Source organism: Micromys minutus (assembly GCF_963924665.1).
Source record: "Micromys minutus genome assembly, chromosome: 13".
Taxonomy (NCBI): domain Eukaryota; kingdom Metazoa; phylum Chordata; class Mammalia; order Rodentia; family Muridae; genus Micromys; species Micromys minutus.
The window spans coordinates 32984573-32998219 of record NC_137982.1 but is presented as its reverse complement, the minus strand read 5'-3'; the positions used below and the strand labels follow the sequence as shown (position 1 = coordinate 32998219).

The 13647-nt window shown below is 42.3% G+C and overlaps 1 pseudogene across 1 annotated transcript; it reads right to left on the bottom strand.

The window, feature by feature from the left end:
• Nucleotides 1-8144: 8144 nt before the first annotated feature.
• On the bottom strand, nt 8145-8952 carry LOC308429177 (NEDD8-conjugating enzyme UBE2F-like; annotated as a pseudogene). The gene is made up of 3 exons: nt 8884-8952; nt 8545-8671; nt 8145-8489 (listed from the first exon to the last, which is right to left on the bottom strand). The product of its transcript is annotated as an NEDD8-conjugating enzyme UBE2F-like (transcript).
• Nucleotides 8953-13647: the final 4695 nt, after the last annotated feature.

Sequence of the window (13647 nt, the reverse complement as noted above, 5' to 3'; positions counted from 1 at the left end):
TATAAGCTTATTACACATTCAAAGCAACAGTTTCACATGGCCTTGCTTTATCAAAGTGCACACCTGTGGCTTCATCCTTGGGTCTGACCTAGAATGAATACTTTAATTTGTCCCAAGCCGATTTCTCTTTGCCCTGTAATTGTGAAGGCTCTTTGAATTCCTTTACTTACGTTACTATGAGGGGTGGGCACATTCTATTCTCGCTTCTAATTTTATTACATCTTTCTGGCAAAGCATTTAGAACAATCTCTCAAAACTTGCTTCCTGAAATTTTTTGAATCAAATCAGGAATTCTGTAAAATAATGATCAGGAATTATGAAATCATCCATTTGTCTATACAGCATTACTGCATGATGGTACATCTTTGTTGAGCTGCAGAAAATCTGCACAAGAGAGTGGGATTAGACCGTGTAATGGTGGCAGGAAAGGCATATCAGCTGCAAGAAGTTATCTTGAGGTGAAGTCCCTTGGGACCTTGCCTCTCAGAGGTCACCCATTGTAGGTCATGCAAAAATGGTGGCTCACCTCCAGGAAAGTCACCTGCTAGCCTTTGCTTCTCACAGACGACTCCTCACAATGGGGGACAGTGGGATGTTGCAGAAAGAACACATATCCTGTCTAGAAATGATCTCTGGTAGTCTGTATCTGATTTCAACAGAGAGTAAATTTTTTAGGACATAGATTTAAAAACTTGGAGTTTCAAATTTTATAGTTCTCAATTCCCTAATTATTAAATGTTGACATTTGATGCCAAACCTTTAGAAACAAAAACAAATCACTTTAAAGGTTAAAGTAATTATGTCTGAGGATTGAGTGGCTTGCTACCATATTTGGTGTTAGGACTTGCAACATTCCCACTGTTTCAGTGAGTGGTCACATGGGTTGAGAGATATAGTCCTTGCTACTCACCAGCGATTGAACCATTCTGAGCTGTTCCATGAGTTATTGCCTAAGACATGAAACCCATCTAAGTAAATAGTGCTTGAAAACTAAAAGTAACAGCATGAGTGACTAAGGATCTACTGTCAGCCACACACATCACAAGTGCCGCCTTAGCCTAATCCCCTTAGAATTCCTCTGTAAGGGTGAGTTCAGTGGTAAGGTCTGAGTGAGTTAGGATGTCAGCAACGAAGACATTTCTGCACTGTTGGGTGATGCAGGACTCGTGTCCAGAGGGACACAACTCCAAAGTCCTCATCTGGGGATGGAGCAGTCTCCCGTTATATACTTTGTATTATTATAGGACTCTCAGTATGATGAGTGGGGATGGTCCTCACAGACAAAAGAATGTCTGTACACCACCAAAAATGCTTTGCCTTTACTCTATAACTCTATCTGAAGTTCTAGCCTCAAGGGATTCCTCTGTGCAACCAGGAATACTCCTGGGAAGTATTATGCCCTGCAAGACATTCTTCATTTGCATATCTATGTGGTTACTGAGTTACCTCCTTCCAGGATCCACCTAAGAACATGGGAACTTTTCTGGATGGTGAGAGAGAAGAGACCATTCTGGGACTCATGAATCATGGCTCAATCATGGTGGCTGGACAGTGGAACAGAGGAGCGCCACAAGCAGGTCTCTGCCTGCTACTGGAGCTGGATAGCGGGCACGGAGCCTCTTAAATACTTTCCCTTAATTTCTTTCATCATGCAATAACCGATTTTTGTTTACCATTAAAGAATGAATGACAGAGTGACATTGTAGAGCAAGGTGAGAGGCAGCAGTTCTAGTCATTAGAATGTGGCAGAATCAAGGTGGCCATGTTTACAGAGTGAAAATCTGAGACATGGCTGCAGAAGATGGCTGCCTGGCTCTCCGAGAGCCCTTAGTGGGAACTTTGCCTGGTCTTCTTCACATTCCTGGAGTGATGAGGACTGTGGGTTTCTTTGGGGGGGGGGCTAAAGAGCTCAGGTGATTCATGGCAAGGACTCTCCAGCTTGTGTGAAGCCTCTGTACCGACTGTGTTTTATTACATGGCTTTGGCCCCAAACATCCTATAATTGTTTACTGTGCCAAGCCTGATAGAATTTTCTCATGCATGTGTACAACATGAATCTCGACTCTCATGATTTTGGAGATTCCAGGCAGCTCAATTTCCCACTCCTTTTCTTTGGAAATCCAGTATGAAAAAATTTGTTCTTTTGTTGTTATTCTGAATCAATAAATGTGGCATCCTTAACTCAGTTTCTTAATTACTGCTCAGTGGAAATTGTTGCTTTGCTTAAACATTAAGGTTCTGCAATTGTTGAATTTTCTAAGAATGTAAGAATAATGTTTGGATGTATTTATGTATTAACATATACAGGCCAGGGTTTACACTTGATAAACAATCTTAAAGTTGAGGCTACTGAATGGAATCAGGCTCAGTGTCCTGAGATGTGAGCATACTCATTTGTGATTGACACAGGCCTCTCTGGGGTGTTCTCGGATCTGGGGTGTTTCTCAGAGTCCCTTATGAGAACAGAAATGTAAGTGTTGTAGATAGGACTATCACTGTCTACGAGTCTAAGAGATTCCTTGGTCATCAATGGCCAAGTGACAATCGAAGCCTTAAAAATCAAGTGTGTTATGTGCCATGGCTTGAATATGAACTCCAGTCCATGAAAAACCGAGCCACTGAGGAATTATGCCATTTGTCTAATCCATAGTCAGGTACTGGGAACGGGCTTTACGGGTGAACTGCTCTATTCTTTGTAATATATTTGGAGATAAGAACCATTTATTTAGTTCCCAAGAAAGCTGGTGGAAAGCAGTGTCTTTTAATATGACATGTCCCTCGGTGACTTCTTTAAAAGCCTGTCCACCTCTGTGAGCCCCTCTCTTGTCAGCTCATCTATTAAATTTTGGCTGCCCTTTTCTGAATTGAAGCCATCCATGTTCTTGGCATCAGCACATTTCTGTCAAGTCTCTTTTTATCCGCTTTCTTCTGTTTTTTTTTTTTTTTTTTAAAGGCTGCCCACTTGCCCACCCCACCCCACCGCCAGTCTGCAGTCACATGGGGTTGCTGGATTCTTCTAAACACATCGGGCTTCCTGGATCTGAGTTTGTTTCCCAAGGCCTTCCCTCCCAAAACTGCACAATTCAAGGCTCACCTTACAAGGCACCTGCCCCTTCCTTTTCCAGCTTGGCCTTCAACCAAAAGCCAAATTAGGCTGTCGGCCTGGGCACCCCAATGGCTCACTGTGCGTCTCTAGAGAGTCATGACCCTGGGCTCACTCTACAGACCAGTGTCCTTCCTTGCAGAACAATCCCAGCCTTGTTAGATTTTTCTGTTTATCTCAAATCCACCACAGCCTAAGTACAGTCTTCCTCCTTCTTAATGTGTGAGTCATCCTGGTTCCTCAGCTCACTTTCCCGGTCTTTCTGACCCGCTCCTACACAAGTTGCTCACACTCAGCATTCTGTGAGCTAGTTCCCTTTATCTGGTTTTAGGAGGGCTTACAGACGGCATTAACTTTCTTAAAAACTGAAACCACCTCCACATGTCAGAGCAGTGGCTCCCCAATCTTAACTCAGGCTTGTAATGTGAGTACTGGGGGTGATAAGGAGAAGCCAAGCAGGATCCTGTTCTCCGTGGGGGCTTCATTACCACAGCCTAGTGTGTGGCTGTGTGTAACCATATAGTGTGCTGCCACAGGGCCCACTGAAGACAAAAACACACTGTAATATAGTGATGTTGACGGGGATTTAAAAGCACCAAGTTCACCTGGCACACATCTTTGATACCAGCACCCGGAGCGGAAAAAAAAATGTGGTCGGATCTCTGTGAGTTTCAGGCCAGCTTTGTCTATAAGAGTGAGTTTCAGGACAGCCAGGGCTATGTGAAGAGAAACCTTGTCTCAAGAAAGCAACCAAAAAAATAACAAAGGAAAATGTAGATTTGTACCAACAGTGCTGTTTCAGAACAGGGTTTTAAGGATTCATATTGTCCTGAGATAGTAGTGAAAGTAATATAGAAACAGTTTATAAATTGTGGACATTGTACTAAAAAAATCGTGTTTTTTTAATGGGTGGCCTCTGGCACGAAGCTAGAGTCACAGCTGCCAGGTTACGGAGACTGTTTCAGTACCAGCACCAGTGTTGGGTAATGGCAAAATGCTCAGGAAGGATAAGTGGAGAAACCAGCAGCCACCCACAGTAGGAAGAGGGGTGTTCTGCAGGGAGACCCCCTTGGGGTGACCTCACACTATGGGTGAAGAACCAGAATCACCAGTGAGTCAGCGACAGGAAGTGGAGTTTTGTCTGGGATGGCCCTGTACTCTCACCGTGCGTGGTGAGATCATCACTCTGTCCCCCAGGGAAAGAATATCAGGTAAAGGGTGGAGTCTGAACCCACCCTCCTCCTCCATTACCCAAAACACCATCCTGCGCCTTAAACCTGCCACCAGCTCTCTAGTCTTGCCTCTGCTGTTGAGGAAGTTCTGTCGCCCGAAAAGCGTACATGGGACACTGGATGATCCGTTACCTATCTGTGCTTACCACACTATAGTGTTTTCTACAACCCACTACAACTTTATTTATGTACGTGCCCCTGTGGGGCCATGTTTAATGTAGTTCACGAATCATCTTTTGAACTCATGCCATGACAGTTGCACCAAGAAATGTCATGATTAGCCAGATGGGGCAGTGCATGCCTTGAACCCCAGCACTGCGGAAAGCAGAGGCAGGTGGATCTCTGGGGTTCAAGGTCAGCCTGGTCTACAGTGAGCAGTGTGGGACAGCAGTAAACTGTGCTTTTGTAAGTAAAAAGAGAGCTTACTCATTTTTTTTTTTTTTTTTTTTTTTTTGTCCATAGTGAAACCATTTAGGTAAATACTAGAATGGAATAGTCTCATTACTTTGGTAGTGAAGGTTTAATTCATCTATGTTATTGTGATTAAATGTTCTTCAGGATTTTACAGTAGTTAAAACTGGCCTAATATAGTATAAGACTACAAATATAGACAGTTTTCAAACAATATTGATCTTTTAATTTAAAGTTCATGACAAACATAGACTATCATTTTAAAACACAAACTTCTTAAAAAATGTGTTTTTAGAGAAGAGTATAACAGTCACCAGTGACAAGGAGAAGGTGCCATCCATGCCCCCATGAAGGCAGGGCCTGTGACCCTCGTATCCTCTCTGGCAGCTCCTGTGGCTCCAGCATGTATTAAGAATTCAATAAATCATCGGATGACACCAGCCACATATTACACTGCTGCCTGCCCAGAAAACAAATCTCGAATAATGGCTATTACTTGGGCAATAGTTTTCAGTTTGTGATGTGGGAATCCTTGGTGTTGTCTGGAGATGCCAAAGGATTCTGCAAACAGTATATTACTTTCTGCCAAAGAGCTCACACATTCCCTGGGTGTGTATGCTTATAAGTATTCTTAGTTATGGCACAGTCCAGTTTAAGAAAATAGCAATGCATTCATTGGTTGAAGAATACCAAGAAGGTAGGAAAGATGAAAAAGAGTAAAGAAAGAGGAAGGAGGAGGAGGGAGAGGAGAAGGAAGAGAAGGAGGAGGAGGAGGGGAAGGAGGAGGAGGAGGAGGGGAAGGAGGAGGAGGAGAAGGAGGAGGAGGGAAAGGAGGAGGGGGAGGAGGAGGAGGAGGAGGAGGAGGAGGAGGAGGAGGAGGAGGAGGAGGAGAAAAGTAGTAGGAGGAGGAGAAGGAAGAGGAGAAGGAGGAGGAGAAGGAAAAGGAGGAGGAAGAGGAGGAGGAAAAGGAGGAGGAGGGAAAGGAGGAGGGGGAGGAGGAGGAGGAGGAGGAGGAGGAGGAGGAGGAGGAGGAGGAGGAGAAAAGTAGTAGGAGGAGGAGAAGGAAGAGGAGAAGGAGGAGGAGAAGGAAAAGGAGGAGGAAGAGGAGGAGGAAAAGGAGGAGGAAGAGGAGGAGGAAAAGGAGGAGGAGGAGGGGGAGGAGGAGCAGTGGCAGCAGTATCAGCCACTGCTGCCACCATCACCAAAGAAAGGCTCACAGCACACAGTACCTCCCCTAAGGTCCCTATCCCCTCACCTTGGAGTGAGAGTCTTCATGCTTGGTTCAGACCAGTGTTAGTGGAAAAGGAGCTTATGAAGCTGTAATGATTTAGATCTCAGAACATTAGTCTCTGGGTAGACTGGCTTCAAGCTTTCTTTGGTCTTGACTTTAAAATCTTGGAAATGAAGTTTTATGACGGTTTCGCTGTTAACAGGGTCTGAAACCTGTTTAACTTCATTACTTGGCAGCTCACCACTCACTTCTTACCAGCCAAGTTTCTCCTCCAAGTGGTCCTCCGCAGCACTCTTGTCTCTGCTGTGATCTCGGACTCCCCGCCCAGTCTTTTGTCTATTAACTCTCCCATGGGCCCAGTTCACTCTGAGATTTCCATTCGTCAGTTTGACAGGCCTGGGGTGCTTCTGCTTTGACCTTGATGGGATGCTCCCTGCTGAGAGAATCGCCTTCCAACTTTCTATCTGGGAGAAAGTATGTGCGCTCCGTAGTGTATACGTTTCAAGGCCATTGACTCACAGGTATTTTAAAATCTATTTTTAAAAGCTTCTTATTTATGGCAAGAGTCAGTTCCTTGATGTCTATTGTCCTCCAAGTAGAACATAAATATAGTAGACGGTCTTAAATTCACGTCTTTCATCATCAGATACCTTGATTATTCTCTGGTGCAAGAGCTAAAAAGTGATGTTGACTCGTAAGAATGCTCAAGTGTGCTCCTCTCTCTGCAAAGGTGACTCTGGTCAAGACAGTGACATTGTACGTCTGTGACCACGAGAGGTTACAGCTCATCTCCCCGACTGCTGCAACTTCATTCTAAATTAGAGCTTGTGAGAAATGTTCTAGAGATAATTTTTGTGTCATTTTTCTCCTCCCCCAACACACACATGCATTAAGAAAGAGCCTTTCTGTATTTTACCCCAGACGTCCCTAAACTCCTGGGCTCAAACGACCCTTCTGCCATAGCATCCTGAGCAGTTGGGACTGTAAGTGCAATCAGTTACAAAGGTTGGAGTATGACTTGAATCTTGAGAAAAGGATTTAACAAATAAAGCCAGAGGTCAGGATCAATTCTTGCCAAGCATCTGTGGAAATAGGTGATCAGGTTATGGTCTAAATGAGAATTCTTATTTTGGAAGTTTAATTTATAAAGACATGGATAAGTATTTCTGAAAGAGTGATATTTTGGCTTTGTGTGTTTGTTTATAGAGAGTGTAGGTTGGGAATTAAACTTGATTTAAGACCAGCCTAAATGAACTTTACTAACATCTTCTCACATACTGTATTAGATTAGTAGAAATTCTATTGTATGTATCTTTTTAAAACATTCTAGATGTTCTATCAAACAATTGAAACATTTGGCAGAAATAAAAATCACTATTCATGCTTCTTCAGGTTTTAGAGAGAATGGAAAATGCAGGCATTTCTCTCTCACACTGGAGACCACCGATGTGTCCTGGTAGACACATATCTATCCCATGAGAACATAAACATTTCATGTATTTATTTTGAAGACATGTGGGAAATTTCATAGAAATAACCTTAAGATTTATTTTTAAATATTTTAAAAATATTTATTTTTAAATTTTGTTTAATAAATGAATTATCTTTTTTTCTGTTCCTAGCTCTACTTACATTAAATAAAGTACGAGTTTCAGTAAGATCTGCAGCAAATGACTATGCATTCTGGGAAGCTTCACATCTAGGTAGGGTCAACATTCGTGGACGAAGCTAAGAGAATGTGCATCCAGTCATAGTTTATAGTGGGTTTCTTGTTGCCAATCTGTCAGTCACAGGGAACATGTGATTACATCACTTGTGCAGGACACTGATTGTTGGGGGAAGGGAAGCAAGCGCTATATCCTCAGTGGTGAGTTCATTACAACTTCAGAGCAATCCCACCAGACAGCCTAGACAGTAGTTTCAGGAAACACATTAAGGGAAGCAGACAACTCTATCGAGGCCCAGACATACTTTCTTGCTGTACTATGTTGTTCGCCACCTACAGTGGGTAGTCAGGAGGGTCTTCTTTAGGACAGCATGGTCGCAGGACTGGGACAAGCCCAAGGGGCTGACAGGGAGCACGAGGATGGGGAGGAGGGCTACCTCCAGCTGTTTCACATCAGGAACAACTGTGACAAAGTCCTCAGACCTTCTATCTCTCCTCTTATCATCTGGCATAGTGTTTGATGTATTCAGCCACTTTGTCCCAAAAATCCTCCTTGTTCCACAAATGCTGTTCTGCAGCTTCAATATTCAGTGGATCATCAAAATTCAAAAGCTCAGTAAATAAAGAGTTTAATTTCCAAGCAACATCCTTTAATGGTCTAGTGGGAGCCCAGCCAACACCATCAATTGAATGCTCTCTTGGTAGACTTAGACGTTATTTCCCCTGTTTCTGTGATGTTTGGGTACCAGATTTTAGTCAAGCATTTCACCTCGGGAAGCACCATGTTGTAGGCATCGGGAACTTCAGTTTCAAATTGAAATTTTCCTCCCTGGTAGTAACCCTCATCTGAGCTTGAAGCAATGAAGCTTATTTGGGTCAGGAAACTTTACTTTACATGTACAAGGTAAATTAGCTTCAAGTTATGCAACCTCTTTAACAAGTAACTTGTCTCTCACAGAAACCCTCTGAGTAGAGTCAGATGTGGAGGCTGATGTCCGGGATCCTTTGAGGCCATCATCTTGCTTTAACTTGTGTTAGCATTCCTGCCACCTTCATTCATAAAAAACAAGTTTTCCTTTAGATGTGTTGTAAGTGTGGCCATGGCATAGTTTATACAAACACTGATCAGTCATGAAGTGAGGGGACAGGTCAGTCCTGGCTTCTTCTCAAAGGCATCTGAGAACCCTGAGTCAGGTGACGTGAGCGGACACCCAAAACCATGGCCAGCCAGCAGTGGTACCGATTCATGCTGGCCTTCAAAGCCGCACTGGCTCCCAGCGGTGGGACTGGAAGTGACAGGGCCAATCATTTTTAATTAAAAAAAATATTTATTTTAAATTTTATTTAGAATTTCCATACTGATTTTTGTATCTGGGAATTGTGGCAACACCTCCAACCAGTGACTTTATAAGTGGTATGTCTACATTGTACATTTCAGTAGACTGTAACCCAGGATATATCATCCAAATAAAACCTTTCCATGAAAGTTGCTTTTGGTTATTACAGTAGAAACCAAACAGACATGCTAGCATTGTCTACTGGTCTGCTGAGTAATGGCATCCCAATAACTCTAAGTATATCTAATACCCAGATATTATCTTCGAAATCCATTTTCTAAAGTTTCCAAACACCCAGAAAAAATAGTTCAAGAGCATGAACAGAAAAATCAAGGTGAGCCTGGAAAGTTATGTTTTTCCAAGAAGCAAGGAAGGTATCAGGTGAACATGAGCATCCGGAACCATGTATGAATTTTCATATTGCTTATTTAGTTGTGATTTGAATTCATTATCCAATATCGATTAGCAAGAACTAAAAAAGGAGGTGGCAGATTGTTGGAGTAGAGATGGGGGAAATTAAAGATGCTTGAAAGCTGGTGTCAATTGAGTTTTACTGTGTGTCTTAGTCAGGGTTTCTATTCCTGCACAAACATCATGACCAAGAAATAAGTTGTAGAGGAAAGGGTTTATTCAGCTCACACTTCCACATTGCTGTTCATCATCAAAGGAAGTCAGGACTGGAACTCAAGCAGGTCAGGAAGCAGGAGCTGATGCAGAGGCCATGGAGGGATGTCACTTACTGGCTTGCTTCCCCTGGCTTGCTCAGCTTGCTTTCTTATAGAACCCAGGTCTACCAGCCCAGGGATGGCACCACTCACAATGGACTGGGCCCTCCCCCCTTGATCACTAGTTGAGAAAATGCTTTACAGCTGAATCTCATGGAGGCATTTCCTCAATTGAGGCTCTTATCTCTGTGATAACTCCAGCTTGTGTCAAGTTGATACAAAACCAGCCAGTACACTGTGACAATGGGGAAGGTAAAAATATGTGGAAAGAGAAGGAGGAGAAGTAGGTGAAGCGAAATCCCAGAGGAAGAAATGGACAATTTGGTATCTTTAGGGACTGTATGTTACTTTTCTGTAGCTATGATGGCTGCTATGACAGCTCTGACATCATGATTAAGATAAGGAAGAAACGTTGATTTTTGTTTATGGTGTCCCGAGGAGTAAGAGTCTGTCATGGTGGGGGAGGCCTGACAGAACGAGCAGGAAGCTGAGATGTTTAAGCCTGAAGCAGGAGAACAGAGGAAGTAAGGCCATGGAATACCAAAGGCTGCCCCCTAGTGATACACTTCCTCCAGCAAGGACACATCTCCTAAACGTCCTTAAGCAGCACCAGCAACTGGAGAGCAAGTGTTCAAATGCAGGAGCCTGTGAGAGGGGAGGCATTCTCATCCAAATCACCACATTCCACTCCTTGGCCCCCAAGGTCTATGGCCATGTCATAATGCAATGCTTCAAGTCCTGGTGGCCTTTCTCCGTCTAAAGTCCCCAGTCTTGTCTGAGGACTCTCTGCCATCTTAGATCCTTCATGCAGGGAGTCCACTGCCTAGACTCAGTGGCTTCCAGAAACAACCAAGAAGAGTCTGTGTATCCTTTTTGCTCTGTATCCTTCATGTTTCTAAAACTCAGTCCCTTGAATTATGTTTATGAGAGCTTATGTATATATGTAAGTATGTAAGTAAGTAAGTATGTATGTATGTATGTATGTATGTATGTATGTATGTATGTATTTTTATCCAATTGGTTTCTATAAGCAGAAAACTCTCAAGGCCCTCTTTCCTAATGTAGAAGCTTAGCTGGGTGAGGTCTTGTCCTGAAGGCACTCTTTTCTTTGTTTTATTGCATAGCAAGAGGTGTCTCCTTAACAGTGCCAATTATAGCAATTACAGCCTCTCTTTCAACACAAGCCCTGGCTGCAATACTAAACTTCCTCATGTTCTTTTCCTATCCAATGATATGTTCATTTCTTTCTGTCACTTGTTCTTTTTCAGCATAGATCTGCATAAGGGAAATTAGTAACAACCATGCCACAGACTAAATGTTATGCTTGAAGTTTTGTCTCCCAAAGAAGTTAGTTCATTACTTTCTAATTTAACTTAAGGCAAGTTCTTAAGGACAAGGACAGAAGGCAGCTCAGGAATGGCTTTTAGCCCAGTTGCTAGTGTTATTCCCTTAGAAACGCCAGACACCTCCAAGTCCACATCACCCTCAGCACTACTTTTCTTCTAGGCTCCTGCAGGAAAAGAAAATGCTAAAGCTCTGTTTACAGCATTCAACTGCTTTCTAGTCCAGAGTTCCAGAGTTTCCCATGTTCTTCTAACAATTGGCATGGTTAGGTTCTTCATAGCAACGGCCCACTCCTGGGTTCCAACTTCTGTCTTAGTTACTTTTCTGCTGCCTTGATAAAAATACCATGACCAAGACAATTTAAGGAAGAGAGTGTTCATTGTAACTTCCAGTTGCAGAGGGGTAAGAGTCTTTCATGCTGTGACAGATAGGCATAGCAGAAAGCAGCAGGTGTGTTCTTTGACTACAAGAATAAAGCAGAGAGGGCAAACCTGAAATAGAGCAAGACTGTAAAATCTCAAAGCCCACGTCCACTGATGTGCTTCCTCCGATAAGACCACACTCCTAAATCTTGCCAAGCAATACTACTATCTGAGGAGCAAGTGTTCGGATACAGGAACCTAAGAGAGACATGTTTCATTCACACCACCAAAGGAACAGGGGCATTGGTGTTTTTAATGAATTGTGGCAGAAGTAGTAGGAGATAGACAAAAGTAGGGTGGGTACCAGGATCTATTAAGAGATGGAGTTTTAGGCATCTGTTTGTGGGTTGAAGGGGTGGTGAAAAAATACCTTAATCTGATCTTCTATATGATTAACTTGCCTTCATGATATAAATGGTGGGAGATCTGGAGATGGCAAAGCATTTGTATTTCTTGGGCCTTTCTTTCTTTCTTTCTTCCTTCTCCCCCCCCACCCAACAAAATAAATGTACTAAGTTAGAAATTCCTGCTATGGTGACAAGGGTGAAGCCAGAACTTTGGCTAACGAGATGGCTCAGTGGGTAAAGGCATTTGCCAGCAAAGCTGATGACCCCAGTTCAATGCCCAGAACCCAGATGATAGAAGAAGAGAACTTATTCCTACATGTTGTCTTTTTGGTTCATGTGTGTTCCGTGCCATGCGTGCCCTACTCCATGCACACACAGATTAATTCAATGAAAACAGTTTCCTCAGTATGAATCTGTAAACATGTCGTTTAAGCTCTGTGGGTATTAATTGGGTTTAATTGCAGCAGTCGTATGGTGTGATGTGCTTTTAGTTCACCTCTGCTTTTGCCCACTCTGCCGCCAATATTCATTTTATATCAGATGAGCACCTTTTCTGTAGCTAAATATAAATAAAAGCTACTCTCCAGGATCTTGCCTGGGAGTACTTTAACCGGTTTTGTGTAAGTAGAACAGTAGATTTAGGGTGAAGAGCCAGACTTTACTCCTTTACAGTCCTTGGAAGAGGCTGCAGCCAGAAAGGAAGGAGACGATGCAGAGCCTTCCTTTTCATGATGCTCTGTTTGGCAGATGGGCAGCACCAGACAGATGGTGGCAGGTCATGCTCCTTTTTCAAGTGGCCCTATCTTGCCAAAGGACACTTGGCATTCTAGGAAGTATGCTGATGCTCTCTAAAGAGATGCTGCAAGGCTTGTTTGACCTATGAAGGTGTGAAGAGGCAAAAATTCTCTCCAGGTACCATAGAAGTTTGAATAGGATGTAGCCCAAAAGAGATAAAAGAAAGCTGTTACCCATTCAGACTTTGAACTGACAAACTGGCCACGTGATTTCAGAAAGCCTTCACTTCATCTGCAGCACAATTATGTTTCTCTCATTAAATGTTTTCAGACCATATACTTTTGTTGTGTTTTTCATGTTCATAATAGTCTATTGAATATCTATGCCATACCATTTAATTAATCTCTAAATGGAAACTCTTTTTTTTTAACAACTTTATTTTACAAAGCAAAGATAAATGTACAGATTTTAAATATTTTTTGCTTAAAATTATACATTTTTGTCAGTACTGTTTTTTCAGATTTTAAAATAATTTTTACATAAAACTATATGAATATATTTTTTAGTCAGTACTTGATTTTTTCAAAGGCTTGACAGTATGCATTGAAAACCTAATAGTTACAATGAGCGTAAAGTACATGCAAAACAAAACGCAACATGGAAATAGTCAAAGTCTTCTTGTTTTGTAAATATTTTTTTTGTTTTGTTTTCTTTATTTCTTGGACTTCATACAGTCTGTGAGTTGTTTCTGGGGGAGTGCAAGCCTCTGGGGTTAGCATCCCAATATCAGTGACTGCATATTATGTCTGTTCTTTTGTGACTGGGTTATCTCACTCAGGATGATATTCTCTAGATGCAGCCATTTTCTTAAGAATTTGGTTAAGTCATTGTTTCTGGTGGCTGAGTAGTATTCCATTGTGTAAATGTACCACACTTTTTGTATTAAATGGAAACTCTTGGTTTTTAAACAGTGTGTTTATCAGCAAGGTGTAGTGGCTCACTCCTATACTACTAACACTTGGGAGACTAAGACAGGAGGATAGTTCAGGAATTTTGGTCTAGCCTGAACTAGAATGAAAAAAAGAATAGTTATT